Consider the following 12004-nt stretch of genomic DNA (forward strand, 5'->3'; position numbering starts at 1 on the left):
GGTTCCTGAACATTCCACATTGCGAGGCGACCACTGGCAGCTGAAAGAATTTCACTCCACATTGTTACAACTGAGATGAAAACTATGAAAAACTTGCAAGAATACTCTAAACTCGTGGATCTTCATCTCGTATCTTTTAGTAGGGATGTAAAGAGTCATTGAAAATTGATATAATAATGATTTAAACTGCTTAAAAATACGGATTGATGCAAAAAGAAAGTATCGATTCCCAATGCCAAGTTAACCGGAACTGCTCTCTGATGTCTCAGCTGCAAAAAAACTGCAAACTCCACAATGCCTCGTCTGCAACACAGATGCGCAAAAGTGATAATCTAGGTCATCCGGGTGATGGAGAACAGAAGCATTGTGGGTCGTGTAGTTTCATGGCTAAACCATGTTAACGTTAGCAACAAAGTCCAAAAGTGGGCGCATTTCACCAAATAATTTAATACAAAGTAAATCTCCCTTTACAAGCAGGACAGCTGTGATTAGCGGGCATCCTAAAAAGGAAGCACGTTGCAGCTGATGCCCGTTTTAATTTCTGACATAGGGACATTCGTCTATGAAAGCGAGCTGTAGTTAGCGCACAAAGGCTACCGTGTGCATCTGATGGAACGCCACACGTGAACACGGAAAACTCAGCACTCATAGGAACAATAACATGACGAGCCATTTGCTACAAGCCAATAAAGGCAACACGTAACAATACAGCATAACCTACCAAGGTCGTTAGAATATACGAAGGTACAGTGAAAAAAAAATGATAGGAGGGAGATTCTTCGTGCACATGCTGCATTTTATGTGTAGACTATATCATCCATACCAGAAAAGCAAAATAAAACACTACGTATTCAATTCAAGTGTTTATTTTAGTTTTCTTAAGCAAAGTACATTTCCCTAAATTTATTCACATGATTTCAGTCCCATCTACATAAAAAAATAAAACAAAATGGATTGGTAGCCAACTAAAGTGAAATACATTTATGAGTATTTATTTTAGCATTTATAGGTAGTTTCACATAATCAGTGCAACTCAGCGTCACGTATAGTTTTTTGGTTCCATTTAAAATACACTAAACTTTTACGCATCAATGCAAATTGCTTTTGTGGATGGTTGCAGTTTAAAGAAAAATATCATTGAATTGATATTGGGGACTGAAATCTTGAAAATCTAATCGAATCGAGGTTTGAATGAATCGTTACATTCCTACCTAGAGGTTTAAGGGTTTTAAGGTAACAGTGTGGTTCAAGTGATTATTGTGGTGTAAGTTTTTAAGTTTTATGCGTGTATATATTATGTGAGTGGGCTGTTCTGAATATAGTTGGATTGTACCATAGCAGCTAATTTACATACAGCTCGAGACACAATTTCTCTGTCAATGACTTGGAAGCAAAAAGTCTGGCAATTTTTTGTGACGGTCAGACAACACGGAAACTGTGGTGAGTCCCAAAAGTGAAGTTGTGACCCAAACAGCAACCGCAAAACCAAAGTAAAACCAACTTTTGACTTCTGGCTTGCTGTTACACTCTAGTAAGTAACCAGTAAGTAACAGATTATTTGTACTAACAGTCTTCTGTTGCATTAAAATGCAATCATTCTTAAATTTTACATTTACTTATGAAATTTGTAATGGCCCAGATGGGCCTCAGTATCTGTAAGCAGTACCGACAGTGCCATACTAGCTCACGGTCATCAGTGCACAGACACTGTGATGTCAATACTTTGTCCGATCCCTGTCTGGACGTTAAAAAGTATTTCACGTAGCATTCCTCACATAAAACACCAAGTTGAGTGTGTAAAGTGTTCTTTCAAGTTCAAGTACAAAAGCGGCTGACTTGTCTTCGAGCACTCTCATTTGTCTCGAGCAGAAAATAAGGTTAACATTTATGTGTCGCCATCGATCCAAACATAGGGGCCTTGCTACATTTGTGAAACCGGGCCCATTAAACCTTAGCCTGCTAACTGTTAATCCTCATCAGCCTCTGTGATTTCAGGTACTATCAAACACACACGCACACACACACACGCCCCCCCCACGCGCACACCCCCGCACACACAGACACACACACACTACAGTGCAGCAATAGGCTGCTGTGACAGCGCGTGGTGAATTCATTTCCCAGTTCAAGCTTGTGTATCATTATTCGCTTGAGCTGCGATCGACCGACATATCCAGAGACCCCAATGACCATCCATCTGAGGAGGGGGGTTGTGATAGTGAGGGAAAGGGAATTCCGGTGCAGAAATTTCCCCTTAAATTTCATGCCAAGGGCGAAATGGAAACCGCCTCTCATTTTCCTTTCCTCTTAATCCAACGTTTTCAACTGCAGGCCGCAGCAAGGTCATTATAATCATAGCGAGTGGAAGGCAGCCAGAGAGTTGCCCGCTATGGCACTAAGGTAGACGCCGAACAGGACGTTGGGCTGACAAAAGGAAAGCATAATGGGCGAAAATGGATCGAACCCAAGTTTTAGTGTACCATTTCAACCCTAAATAAATGTGATTATAATGCAGGTTTGGTTTACTGTATGTTTAGGCTGGAGGACTGAAACGTTCTTGTCTGATTAAGCCTATGAAAAAAAAACGCATGGGCATGCCAAAATTGTTAGAAATTTTGAAAATGTATTCTAATGAGAGAAGTGTAGTCTTAGGAAATTGCACGTGGCATTGATTGTATTTTTTTTTTCACATATTGTATTGTAATTCCGGTGGGGAAAATGTGAGTGTTCTTAACTCTTGTTTCCATACCGGACTCGTGCTGACCAAAACATTTGTATCTCAACTTCTCATGGCTGCATAGCATGCTTCATTAAATCAACAGTAGCAATGTTGCTTCAATTACTTCAAGACAAGATTGCTCAGCGAGCAGCAACCTTAGCAAAAAATTCACTGCCCAAATTTTGTTCGCAATTGTCTATGAATAGAAATTAAGCGACACACGGTACAATAAGCAGTTTTACCCCAGCTGACAATAACATAATGAGGTGAAATCTCATTAAGCAGACAGTTCATAAGGACAAATACCGCCCCCCCTTTTAAGGCAGATATGCTGCTCAGTTATAAAACAAAATAGCTGTTTCCAAGATAGCGCTTACCTCCTTGGCGAAACGTGGCTGGTACAATCAATGGAAACAATGGAGACCTTCTACAAAGCCACCAAAGCTCAACTTCCTGTCGACTGAGCTCCCTGCCTTGACACGGACTCAAGAATGGTCAACTTTCTGGGCTACGTTTCCTACTAGATTGTGAGTCACACACGACACATTCTTTGCTATGCTAATGAATGAAGTCAAGAAGCTGCGACAGAAAGCAAATTTTGACACATGGAATGAATAGAAGTATTGAAAACTATTTTGTAGGCACCAGAAAAAAAATCTCTAGAACTAGTCGGTCTTTAAAGGAAAACTGACAACTCATCTGGCTGCTTCGAACCAAAATGGCAGACTTCCTGTGTCTCTTCAAGCACGGCTCTGTGAGACTTTTGAGGGTCGGCTCATGACAGAAATTTCTGTCAAATGTCAGGATGCTAAATGAAACCGGGTTTGGGAGATAAAGACAAATAACAATTGTTCACTAGGATAAAGACACCTGCAAAAACAAGGGCCAAAGGAAGACCCCGTTAATGCAGTATTACTTTTAAGTGGACCAGGAACCTTTCTAGAACATATCTGTCTGGAAACTTTCAGTTCCAGGACAAATAACTACCTAGAACTGCAGATGTAATCGTGCGAAACTACAGTTTATAATTGTCATGATGCCTTATAAGGCCACACTCCCTCTTGACACGACGAGGCATCCGATGCTGATAAACAATGTGCAGCGGTGGCGTCCTTGTTTGATACTTCCCTTGTGGAATTTACGGACAGGCAGGTAATAAGGAAGTAAAAAATGACACCCAAAACAAAAAAAGAGCGCAACAAGGTCACAGAGGAAAAATAAGAGTGGTTTTTACGGCAGCAACAAAGGTCATGTTTACTTGTCAAGAGTGACGGCGCCATACTGTACCGTGACCTCCATAGCTGACTTATGCAGACAGACACACACACACACACACAGACACACACACGCGCACACGCCGTATGCATGCACACACATACTGCCGTGATATAGTCACTTTTCACAAGCTGTGCCAGAGAAAACGTAACAAACAGAAATGTTGCATTTCAAACACTACGTATCTAGACATAAAATAAGATGACAGCTACATTAGCAATTTAGTAGACGCTCTCAGAACGGAATGCGTAAACGGCTGACGTCATCATGACGAAGAGCTTGATTAAATTACATAGTATAAACAGAAATATTTCTAGTCTCATCAATAATATTTTCACTATTTTGCACCACAGAGTACTGAGTCTTGAGATCTACACAATAATAGGTCCCAAAATTATATATTTTGATCACTTCTGCTTTGGTAAAGGACAATGATCTTATTGACATGTAATCTGACATTTATGTACAAAGAATATGTACATTGGTACAAAATGTAAAACATTTTGCGGTTGGGGTTTAAAAAATGATTTTTCATATTGCACCATTACACGAGCACAAAATTATACTTGACGGCAAGTAGTTTATAAAAACTTGAGAAAGAACTGCCCCCTTCACAAAGCATCTTTCATGTCCTCAGCTTTTATAATTTTTAATGGTATAATGGCATTTTCTGTCATATTTGTAAATGTCCCTAGACATTGTGAAGAAAATCGCAAATTGAAATCATAACGTGTCTGAATAATCGCGATACAATTTTTTCCTAAAATCATTTAGCCCTAGTGCACAGTGACTTTTCAAACCACTGCACAGTAGATTTCAGATTATTACAATGAAAAAGAGTTGCGCGTCATCCGTATACAAAGAAATTAACCACTCAATGTAAAACAAATTTCCATTACAAGTAAAAAGAGCAGCTAACCAGTCGGATGCTGGTTGGCTCGTTCGCGCCAATGCTAATGGAGCACTGCAGTCTACGTTTTTACTCAGTGCCCAGACAGATGGTAAAATGCAAGAATCAAATGAATTTTGTTAGGTGCATATAAATCGCAACAAAAAAAAACCCTAATAGTGGCTTGGTACTTTTGAGAGGTCCGGAAACTTTTGGGACTGTTTTGTTTCAGCATGTTTCAGGACCCAAACAATGTTCCCTCTAATTTTCAAATGGGTCTGAGCATTCACATAAACTCCCTGAGCATTCATTGGACCATGGTGAGCAACACCCGACATGTACACGGAGGCCAAACCAGTAACAAGTTGCATAAAGTATGCGTGTTACAAAAAAACAAAAAAAATCAATACACCCCTACATCAAAATAGAACATATCATTGAATAGAGATTCATAACATTAGCACAAAGGTCATTTTAACCATAATTAATTACGTCTCAATACAATCAGTATAAATATGGTCCAGCATTGTCCACTCATAAATAATGGAAAACAAATCAGTTAAGAAAACAAAATTCTAGTCACCCGACCTCTGAAACGTGCAAAGCAGCCTCATTTACAGGACTGTTCGGGACTTCCTGAATGGAGCGATCTGCGTGTAGCCTCCAGCGTGTCGCCAGTCGTGACTCATTGTGAGTGTTATGTGTGTGAATGTAAGCTTCCCAGTAAACGATAGTACAACAACTGAGTGTGCACCCTCAGTCGCGCTACTGAAACTGTAAGGGAAGTGGGATTAGTGCGGTGTCCTGTTTGTGGAAATGAATATCGAAATGTACCGTATGTCCGTGGTGCGCGCCAACATCATCGTGTCTGCTGAGAGGATGACAGAGGTGCGCACTTGCTCATGCATGCAGCTTAGAAAGAACATTGGACCCGAGTGCAGGAAAGCAGCTAGGTGAGGCACAAGGGTAAAATATATTCAAAAAGCAAAATATATGTATTCCCCAGAAATATAACAAAAAAGGCAAACATGTCGCGCGTAATCGGAAATACGAAGTGAACACAAGTAAAACCAGCAATGGGGTCACCGAGCCAGGAAACAAGACGTGACAAAGACAAATGATCCGACAAGTCTGAACTAATGCACTAATGCCCTTTATTTAGATCTGATGGTTTTCACCATGGAAATGTAGGAAAGCATCGCAAGCATAAAAATACTGTTTGAAATCATGGAATTGCAAAGGTTAATGCAACGCAAACAATCATATTACTGAGTTCAACAAAATGAATTGATTGCGCCAATAATTTTGGGGAAGCCATTAAGCAATATTCAAAGAAGATTTGTCATAGGTGATATGACATGACCCCTTCTTGTGACTGATGAAGAATTCAACCTTTACTGTAGATCAGTCAGCAGCCCCAAAATTACACTGCTGTGAATAGATCTTATGTTGTCATTTTTGTTGCCGTTTCAAAACTGTTCATGGGAGCAAAAAAATTCTCCCCGCTCCGTTGGCAACGTTTGCATGCTGGTTTTCACCTGCCTTTCAGATCAGGTATTTCAAAGACGCAAAGTCAGCCAGCACAATTCACCTTCGGTTTGAGCAATATAATCAAAATAAATCGTTGATTCGCATTCACTCCTTCCACGGTGCGCAAAATTAACTGTGTTGCAAAATAGCATGTTTGACAAACGCAATCCTGGTCAAACATTGGTATGACGGTAGTTTTGCATCATACTACACAAGTAACCCACAGCTCCAGAATGTGACAACTACTCTGACAAGGACAACCTCTCGTTGTCTGCTGCACGTGTGAAATGACAACAACATGGTTTCTTCCTCCCGCATTGTCGGCCATTCATGTGTGAAAAGAGCCTTTACGGATTCCTTTCGAAGCACATTCTCTCACTATCACAGGTGACAAGAACACAACAGCTAGTCAGTTAGCGTGAGAAGCTCACATACAACAAACAGTACTAGGAGTCGTAATTTTTTTTACATACTTCTCCATCTTGTCAAACAGAGCAAACGGGTGGACTCAAATTCACAGCACTAGAAGATGCAAAAAAAAGTCATCCATGAATACAATGACAGCAATTATGATTCTTAACAAGCTAATTTGATCAGTTCGGCAATTTCTTTTCAGATAGATGACTGTCCTGAATTCGGCAGTGGTTAGCTACTGCAACAGTGGCTAGGAATCAAGTCTGCATCGTGTACCACAACACTGCCAGAGCAGGAAACTAAATCTGGCGCTCACGGAAGCTTAGAAATTCAGGTAGGACTTCAGCAAATCAAGTAAAACGTCAACATATCGTTGGCCAAATAACACTGTTTTTGTCATTTTTGAAAGTTTTTGCAAAACACTCCAGAACCAAACTTTTCTTTGGCTTTTATTCTGTGATGGCACCAGAGTAGGGAGCAAGTGATGGCAAAGAGAGAAATGATTGGTTGCTCAGTACAACGTAGCAAAAAGTCAATAATAATGGAATGGAATCCAGAAGATGTGCAGTGTTGAGTTTTTTAAGGTTGTTTTTTGACCAAATGAGAGCCCACGCACCTCGTCAGAGAACACAAGTCTGCTTGATTTATTGTGCAAATTAGGCACATGCTTGGCTGTCTCAGCTGCTCAATTTTACATTGTGGGTGGATGCCATTTAAACGGAACATCCAGAAATGCATTAAAGGGACAAGCAAGCTAACAACAACTAACGGTAACACGTCCGAAACCACAAGCTGGACAGTTTAGTACAATTTTTTGAAGGGGGCAGAGTACTGGTCACCTCAGTTTGGGTTAAAAATAACACGATTTGGGGTAAAAAAAAAAATGGACGATCCACTATTTGGGTCAATACGTCCCAACTTTTGGGTTATTTATTCAGAAAACAACCCAAAAAAATGGGTAGTTTTGTACAAAACAACGCAAATAAATTGTGCTGTTTTGTACAAAATAAAAGCAAGAAAGTGGATCAAATTGACCCAATTAGTGGATTGGTCAATTTTTGACCCGGAATTGTGTTATTTTTAACCCAACTGTTTTTAGAGTGTGCCTGCCTGACGACTGCGATGTTCTGGGTTTGAATATTGGGTCACGTGCCCTCTGAGTGCTCATGCCTTCGCTCACCCAAGAATCAACTTCATTTAGATACAAAATAAAGTCTTGGGCATCATTTACAGAGGAGGCCATGATTTGCACTTGACAATAAATTCATAATTAGCTGGCCCGATTGGGCCATTACACATTTCTTACATTATGATGAAATAAGCACGTTTTTGCTTTTTAAATATTTATTAGTCAGTATTTTGAGTTTCATGCACTTAAATTGATCAATCATCATTGTCTTTAACTGGGCAGCAAACATTTTTTTCCATGTTAGGTCCTTCCGCAAGGAATGACCTGAACAAGATATAAAGCCCAAAAAATATAAAATATTCAATATTCAGTTTGAATTTCATCCATCCATCATCTGTACCGCTTCTCCTCACTAGGGTCGCGGGGGGGTGCTGGAGCTTATCCCACCTATCTTCAGACAGTAGGCGTGGGACACCCTGAACTGGTTGCCAGCCAATCGCAGGGCACACGTAGACGTACAACCTTCACGCTCACACTACCAAGGGGCAATTTAGAGTGTCCAATCAACCTGCCACGCATGTTTTTGGGAATGTGGGAGGCAGCCGGAGTACCCGGAGGAAACCCACGCAGGCACGGGGAGAACATGCAAACTCCTCACAGGAAGGCCGGACCCGGACAGTTAGAATTTATACTGCTAAAAAACTATCATGCAGAAAACTACTTATTAAACAACTTATATAACAGCCTAAAGAAACAAGCATTGGAACGTATCATATTACATATCATGAATAACAGGGCCAGTCTCGGTTCTGGCAGGGCCACCACAATATGGCTCATGATGGCCGTGGCTTAATGTAGGCCATGACAGGTGACAGCTTGTTTTAAAAGTCAATACAGGACAGGCTCCGACACACCGTCATCCTCATGAAGGACAAACACTATAAAAAATAAGGGATGAACGACAAAGACAGGCTGGCCCAGGAACAGACTCATTCTATTCTTCTTCACCTGAAATCTAGATGACGTCATAAAATACAAAAGATAGTTTCAAAATATCCCAGGGAAGCACGGTGTACGTAAACAGCATCATCAGTAAATGTTATTAACTTAGCATTTACCAACCAACCATGATAATGCTTACTGATGATGCCATTTGATGTCTCGGAATAAAAAATGGCTCAAGCACCTCTGTTCACAGAGCTGCCAGTGCAAATTCTCTAACCAGCTCCAAACTAATTAAACGACCGATGTGTCCATGTCCGTCCTCTCCCTTGCATTCTCAGCTGTTGGGGAACTACTGTGGGAATCCTTGCTTTTGCCGCACCAGCAAGCTACGAGCGCAGCTAGATGAAGTAGCGAGCATCTGGACACTGTTGTTTCACATTGCAGTGCCACACCGCTGCCACGAGTGTGTGCACGATGCAAGGGCACCAGCAAGCCAGTAGAGGCGAGGTTGTGAGGAAATTAAAAATAAATAAATGAATTTAAAAAAAGAACAAGGGACCACTCGGGCTGGGATGGCCGCCTCACCACTGTCAGCTGGTGAGTGCACATTGTGGGGGGAACTGAAGCATCATGAAAGTTGCAAGGGGGGAAGAGGATGAAGAAGAAGATGAAGAAAAAAAATAAAAAGTGTCAGCCGATGAACTGATAATTCATGTACTCCCTAATCCTCGCCTCCATGGTGGATAATAAACAACATTCTGACAATTATTGTTACCACTAAAATAGGACAAGGAGTAATTAAGGAAGAAGTTATGTTCACTGCAAAGCTATCTTGAAATGATGTCGCAAAACACCGGACTAAGTGCTTAGTTCAGGGATGGTCAACTAGCGGCCCGCAGGTCAACCAAACTCTCTGTGTTTTTTTTTTACAATCACCCCAAAATTATTCACAAAAGACTGACGAACATTCAACAATGCTTTTGGATGAAAAATTTGAGGAAATGGGGGGAAGAAATCCAGGAAAAAAACAAGGAAAATTAAAATATGAAAAAATATTGGGAAAAAAATCTTGGACTATTAGAATATGCAGAGGCCGATTTGTGAATATGGATGATAGTACAACGTGAGTAGGACTAACAACTCTCTTGCAGATTTAAAATCAGGATAAACATGGTACCTCTAGAAAAATAACATTTTGAATAAGTTATTTTTTGTGAAAAACATGTACACTATTAGTCGTCATATTTCTTCATTTTGGATTTTTTTTTTAAATCAGCAGCTTTGTGCCTTCCTCAAATGTTTTTTGGGGGGGCAAGAAAGCCCTTTGCACAGGAAAAAAAAGAGTATGTGGTTGGTTTGTAGTTTGCGTCAAACCTTTTGTTGTTGGGTTAGGAAAGCGACCCCTTTATACGTGCATTAAAAAATTTATTATCAATAATAAATAAATATATGCAGAGGACATATTTTGCACATTTTTTGTCTGTATTCAAATTGCCATTTTTGTCATCCATCTGATGAGGAAGTGTGCGGTCCTATGTGGCCCCCATTAGCACAAATGAAAAATCGTGACCCAGTCCAGCATTTAAGTTGCCCATCCCGCTCTGAGATTGTACAGTAAACCGTTAACATGCCGTAATTGTGTCAGAACAGATCGTAACCAACTACAAAGAGCAAATTAGCAGGTAGTTTAATGTGTCTAGTGAGAAAATAACTCGGGCGGTTTGGGTGAACAGCAGTGTGATGCAATTTTGCAAATGCGCATGAAACTCTTGAACTCTTATTCAACATGCATCATCCAGACTAATGTTCTGTACGACTTTGCTGCAAAAGATTTGTACATGCATAGCATTACATTCCTCATGAATTTAATTTAAATGCAACTTAGAGACTTGAACGCTGAACCTCAGAACTGTGAGACAGAAATAACAACAACTAGTGCACTGTGCTGTCCAGTTTTTAAATTTGTAACACCAAAATATTCTTTCAAACAGTTAATGAAAGTTTGATGGCAGATGCCTTCAAGGTTCTGGATTCAAAACCCGGCTCACATGTGCTGTGCGAATGTCCTCCCACTTCATTCACTCAAAAGTCAGCCAGAACCCAAAACAAACTAGCGGTACACCTCGCAAAACTGAATTTTTTTAACCCCAGATGGTGTCATAAAACACAGTACGGTGTCACAACTAAACACAGCAATACAAGCAACATAAACTCTCCAATCATTCCTCCACCATGAACCTATAGCGACCCTAGTGTGAAACTGCATCCCTCCTTTCCCCTCCACTCATCCCCTGCCTGTGCCAATAAAGGAAGCCGAAACATATGATGGTGAGACAAAGTAGGAAGCTCGCCACAGGAATAACGGGGGAGGGGGGTTCGTGTTGTAATTATTAAAAAGGGGGCTACTGCGGCACGACATTGGCATTTGTGTCGCTTCCCCCCTCGTCTCATCCGCGTTATTGATCCAAGTCTGTCTGCAATGAATGGCTGCAACGGGGAAGAAGAGGAGGAGGAAGATGAGGAGGAGGAGGAGGAGGGACCATGAACTTCAGGTGACCGACCATGGCCACTCTTGACAGGCGAGTAGCTAGAAAATGGTGGAAAAAAAATCTTTCCATACTTTTTTTTTCCCAAGCAGTGAAGTTGGGGTGCTAGCTAATGCTAACCAAGCTTCGATGGGGGGAGCAAACCAAGACAGACTCCGGCTCGTCTGATCCGACTGACCCTTCGTTTCATTGCGGCCACACTCCCCGGGTCCTCCCCCCTCCACCCCCGGAGAAGCCACCTAACCAGGCGGACATGTTAGCGAAAACACCGCGGTGGCGTTCTCTCTCTCTCCCCCGAGCTACCGCCACCACCACCACCTTCATCTTCCTCCTCCTCCTCGTTCTCTGTCCCCCGCACAGATACAACCCGCAACCTTTAGCGAGCTGTGTGGGTTCTTTTTTTTTTTTTTTTTTTTGGAAGGGAAGAAAAATCGATTATGAACGTCTCGCTCGCTTACGGTTCCTCCCGCCGCTCTCGGGGGCTGGCTAAAGCGTCGCCAACAACATGGCTGCCTCGCTCGGACCCGCAAAAAAAAAAAAAAAAAAAAAAAAAAAAA

The 12004-nt window shown here is 41.3% G+C and overlaps 1 protein-coding gene across 3 annotated transcripts in view; it reads right to left on the bottom strand.

The window, feature by feature from the left end:
• znf827 (zinc finger protein 827) overlaps nt 1-12004 on the bottom strand; it is an 85362-nt gene that overhangs the window by 72791 nt on the left and 567 nt on the right. The window lies entirely within an intron of this gene.

This window comes from Idiotropiscis lumnitzeri, chromosome 8, assembly GCF_059441095.1.
Source record: "Idiotropiscis lumnitzeri isolate Australia: NSW breed Sydney's pygmy pipehorse chromosome 8, RoL_Ilum_1.0, whole genome shotgun sequence".
In the NCBI taxonomy this organism is placed as follows: domain Eukaryota; kingdom Metazoa; phylum Chordata; class Actinopteri; order Syngnathiformes; family Syngnathidae; genus Idiotropiscis; species Idiotropiscis lumnitzeri.